Raw genomic sequence first — 5,768 nt, 5'->3', positions numbered from 1 at the left:
AGAGAGAGAGAGAGAGAGAGAGAGAGAGAGAGAGAGAGAGAGAGAGAGAGAGATCCCTTTGAAGGTAACTCTCTATTCATATTGCAAAAGAAAACTTTCAATACAGACCAAGAAGATGGTGGGAGATTGAATCTTTGCAAATGATTTTGAGAGCTTAAAAATAATCAAACTGAAAGTCCCCATCCGGGACAATGCAGTAGCAAAGGCAAATTACCATAAACATCAAAAATATTATTTCTCACTTAGAAGTCCAAGATGAAGATGTCAATAGATTGTGTTTAGTGTGTGTGTTTGTGAAGAGGGCTGTTCTCTTGAATGTAGGTAACACCCCAGTACAAACACAAAGGAAAAAGGGAGAAACTAAACTTTGTGAAGGCTGTTGAGGAAGTCAATAATTATTCCGAAGGCCACAACCTAGTGACTAGATTTCAGTCTATACATTTTGAGGGGAAGAACACTTGGGACACAGTGATATCATTCAGTTTGGCTGTTTTACTTATATGCTCTGGGTTTGTTGTTGTTGTTTGGGTTTTGTTTGCTTGGTTTTTTTTAGAATACAAAAAGAAGTGGTCTCCCGTTTAAGTGCTTCACATTAGTGCATCAAAAATATGAGTAACATACCATGGTCTCAAATTTCATACTTCAGTCTAATTTAAAAAAAAAAAAAACAACTCATAATTAAGAGAGCTATGAATCGGCTCTCCATTGACAGATACTTTATTCCAGATGCAACTAATTAGTAACAGGAAGATAGTGGCTTGGGGATGTTTGTGTTATGTGGTGGTGGTGGTGGGAGGGCAGAATATAGCTAATAAGCTACCAAGGGCATAGCTCTGGGAGAAGGGAGGATGCGTGAAGAACATCTCCCCTTCGTCCTAAGCATCTCTCCAGCATCATCCCTGTAGTGAGATCATTTATTATTATCATCAGTGCATTTGGGTGTTAATAAATGTTTACACTTTCCAAAATATTTTATATGCACAATGGTATAATATGTCTTCAATGCCACCAGTAACACCACATGTTTCTTAACAAGACACTGAATTTCTGAGAAACCAAGCAACACAAAGAAGGTCACTTTTGTTTGCCAATTATAAATTATAACTTGCTGTTTCATAACCCCTGAAGATTTTTGCCTGAATGTACATTTTGTTGCCAACTCATTAGAAATTGGAATCTCTCAATAGCTCTAAACTGTTATGAAAAGCACAAAATTAATATGTTAAATAATACTCTCTATTTAACCAATATCAGCTGTGTATGGAGAAATTCTCTTCCCCTCCCTCTTTTTCTGTGGTGGTGAAGAAAGTACTCAGGGCCTTGTACATGCTAGACAGGTGTCCCCCATCTATAACTAAGCTACAAGCACAGCCCTCAATTATGGAGAATCAGTCAGGCATTTTCAGAGATGATATCTCCTGTATGCCTGTTGTGTGCTTCAGAAACTCTGGTTCCATGCAATCACATTTTAATTTGTGAAACTCCTGTTGGTAACAATCTGTCAGAACTAAATGGATCTACAGGTGCTGTCCATGCAGATACATTGTCTTCTAAGATGTGCTCTTCTAGAGCTTTCCTTCTATCATGTGGAGCTAACTCAGTCCATAAATCACAGCCTGTGAAGTCCCCAAGAGAATAAATAGACAAAGTAATCTATACACACAAAGTACTACAACTGATGGTCACCAAAGGAAGGATCAGTGACCAACCTAGGTTAAGAACAGGCTGTGGTATAGAATTCACCAAGTTAACGTTCTCTTCTAATGACCTACAACAACAACAACAGCAAAAAGTACTTTGGTTCATAGGGAGAAAGAACTAAAAACAAAGCCCAACATCCCTTCCCCTGGTGCTCCCATGGCTAAGGCCAAGCAGGTGTTTCACAGGCCATATTCTCCCTGAGCCCCCTGCACTCTCCATCTCTGCATACCTGAGGTAACCCGCTCATCTTTAACTGGAGCTATGGCCCTGTTATGTTCATTTTTAAGTCACTCTCATCTTACAGCTTGAGAATCTGGAAAATTCCAAACAAGCTAGCAACAACATCACCTCGTCTAAAATTTCCAAGCGATAAGCTGAAGGCATTTAGTATGTTGTTTTAGCCGTTTGTGTGTGTGTGTGTGTGTGTTTTAAAGAAGGGAAAATGACTGCGAGGAGACAATTACAGTCAAATTAAAGAAGACAGGTATTATATTATTTAAATGTGCAATTTAAAACCACATATTGAGAGTTATGGTCCATTAATGTAAATTATTTCACAGTGAAAAATATCTAATTATCTCTTCCAGATAAGAAATATACATGTAAATGCTTCAACCTAGTCATAATAACCTGCAGGACGAGGTGCTGCACAATTAGAAGCTCAGAATGTACCCCAAAGTTGAATTGCCTGTGAAATCTGCCTATCTGCCTATGTGTCTCCGGTGTGCTATTTCTTATTGCCTTTTTTTTTAAAAAAAATAAGTGAGGAAATATGTGTTAGCATTTACTGTATTGGAATTGCATTTTTATATGGCAATTATTTGGTGTATTAAGTGATGACAGTAACTTTAAAAAACACTCAGTTATCAAGGTTCTCAGTGACTTTGTAAAAAGCTACTGTACATAAATAAGCATCAGGGATCTTACACCTACTGATTTGGGTTAGAACTACAAACTTCCCTATAGTTAAATGCTAGTAGAATATTGTAAACCGTAAAATGTTGCAGATTTTAAATACATGCTGAAATGCTTCTATAATACAAGAAATGCTCCTAAGACCTTTGGCAGTGTCCTTGACGTAATGGTTTGGTTTTAGGCATTTTTAGACTGGGGAATCTGCTTTGTGTTTCAACTTAGACAAAGCTGAGTTCTGTTGTTAAAGCAACCCAATCCCAGGATTTTTGTCACCGCTTGGGTATGGAGTCATCAATTCAAATATTGCCATTTGATCACCAATAGAAGAAACTAAAAGCAAAGTATTCTGGTTTGCTTTATTTGTCAAGTTGGCATACCCTAGAATCATCTGAGTAGAGCGTCTCAATAATAGATTGTCTACATTGGGTTAGGCTATAGCCATGTCTGTGGGAAATTGTCTTAACTAAGTTAAGTATATGGGACAATGCAGTCCACTGTGGGTAGCCTCACTCCAGGGTTATGAACTGTTCAATAATGGAGAACCTGAGTGGAGCAAAAGAAAGAAAGTGAGCACACACATACCCATTTCTCTGTGCTCGTGACTGTGGGTGTGATATGATTGGTTCTTTGAAGCTCCCAGCACTGATTCCACCATAATAATAAACTGGAATCAGGAACTGTGAACAGAAATTAACCACTTCTCCCCTAAGTTTCTTTTTGTCAGGGATTATTATTATTATTATTGCAACAGAAATGAAGCTACAGTGCCAGGGCTTCTAAGAAGAAATTAAGTATTATTTCACTCACCTTTCCCCTTCAGTTTAGGGAGAATTATCCCAAAATAATTCATTAAAGGATATCAAATCAACCTTGATGTGTTTTGAATACAAAGGCTATGGATTCATTTCAGCAGTAACATGGTGCTTCATATATACTTAAATTATTAGAGATCCTTCTAGTAGCAAGAAGACTGATGCCTTAGGTTAAGTAAGTTTTAAAGACAGGCGAGAGGAGACACCAGCACACTCTGTGTCTACGCAGTTACACACAGCACAAAAGTGACATGCAGTGGCAGCGGCCTCCTGGAAACTCAGGTTGCTGGGGCAAAGGGGATTGCAGCTCAAGACATCCACACCTTTGGTAATGACATCATTGCCGCTCCCCCTTCTGCCTAGAGTTCATAGTGTTGCAAGTGCTATATATAGCACTAGAAGAGAGAAAAGTATTACTCTTACCCAGCTATGTACCTTGAAAATTACAATACCTTCCTTTCTTTTAAGATACGTTATAAGAGTAGCCATACTTAAAAAAAAAAAAAAAACTTAAGAGGACAGCTCCATTTACTGGGGCCCATACATTATATAGTCAGGCCAAGAGCCTGAGGTTAGACAGCTCATGGGCTCTAGTGGAAAAGCTACCGACTATCATTCTGCTAACTGGAGACATCAATGAAAAGACCCTGATGTCATACTGTTAAACCCATAGAGCAAAGTTTCACCCAACACTCACCAGAGAAGCATCTTCATGCAGGAGATGGCAATTAACACAGAGACCCACAACTGGTCAGCATACAGAAAAGGAAAAGGTATTGGGATGACCAGCCCTGAATGGGATGTCTTTATCACTCCCCCCAAAGCTCCTGAGTGTGTTCAGAAGTGGTGAAAAGGTGATAAGACTCATAAGTAGTGGATTATACCAAAGAAAGAGCATTTCCTGACACAACATACAAGATCCACACATATAAACTCACACAGCTTGAACAAGGCCTGCGCAAGCTCAAGCCAGACAGAACCTGAACATGGTGGATACAAGGTAGGCATGAAGCTCTACCCCTAGGTAAGGAGACTCTGACCTTCGATTGCTGCTGGTATAGGAAAACATTTTTTTCCATTGAAGTGATATTAAGTGTATCAACACACACTCCACAGCATGCCATTCTCAGGAATACTTGGCCAACAAAAACTGCCCTCCGTGTCTCCTTGTTTTGAAAGAGCGATAGAGAGAATATGATATGAGGTGGATAGGTTTGTGAGGAAAATGGGAGAAGTCAGGGGAGGGAGATGGATATGAACAAAATATATGAACTTCTCAAAGAATAAGCAAAGGCATGATTTTGTAAAAGAACTACAAAAATAAATATTGGGAGGAGGGTCTTTCTTTTACACCCTTGCGTGCTCACATTGGGAAACTGCCTGTCTGCCTGTTGAATGAACTGTACTACGATCCCGCCTAACCCAGACCGGAACTGTGCCAGCTCAGGGAAGGCAGGGTTGGCCTCTAAGGACATGGATGTAAGCCCCCACTTTGGAGGCACAGTGCCCACAGTGAGGCTGCAGCTGGCTGGTGTCAAAGACAGAAATGCAATTGCTGTATAGTATTCTTGTATGGCTTTGAAAGACATTGTTAGAATAAGAAAATATGTAGTTCATTTTGAGGCCCAATACTAAAAGCTTCCTAATTCAAAATAAATCTCCATCAGTGCTGTCCAGCTGCAGCCCCGCAGAACTGGAGAGATGTGGTCTGGGACAGAGGACCTGCAGAAGCACTCAGCTGGGGTGGGCGGGTCAAGTACTAGGATGGATTGATTGATCCCTAGAATCTGATTCTCCCCATCCACCAATAGATGTCCCTGTAGCAAATGAAAGCATTTTGAAAAGAGTCCAGGGGTGTAATTAAGTGAGACAATACAGATGCCAGAATTTAAGCACTGCCAGTTTTATGTAATTTAATTAATACTGTAGAGAGGGTGGAAAATGCTAGCCTGCGCAGTATTTTGTGAAGGAAGGAGCTGCTGACTAAAGGCCGTCCCCCTGACAGAAAGCTGAGAGGCAAAGAGTGCTCTGTAGAAGGCTCTACTGGATCAGAAAGAACAGCCAAGTCCAGAGTCCTGTTTATTATTTCATGCCTGACATTTTACAAGCCCGTGTAATGTAATTATCTACAGAAATTCCAGTAGTATGCCCGTTGTCTCGTCCTTGTGCATCTGCCTGCGCAGACAACCTCACAGGCATCTATTACTCAAGAGGCCGCTCTCCTTGGCTGGCACATGGCACTTAGACCCAGGAGAGAGGAAGAGAAGGAAACTAGAAGCCAGAAAGTGAGTCTCTTCCTTAAAAATGCAGATAGGCAAGCTAGGTCATCACGCCTTTTTG

Source organism: Mus caroli, chromosome 17 (genome assembly GCF_900094665.2).
Source record: "Mus caroli chromosome 17, CAROLI_EIJ_v1.1, whole genome shotgun sequence".
NCBI classification, from domain to species: domain Eukaryota; kingdom Metazoa; phylum Chordata; class Mammalia; order Rodentia; family Muridae; genus Mus; species Mus caroli.
Note: the sequence above shows the minus strand (reverse complement) of the source record.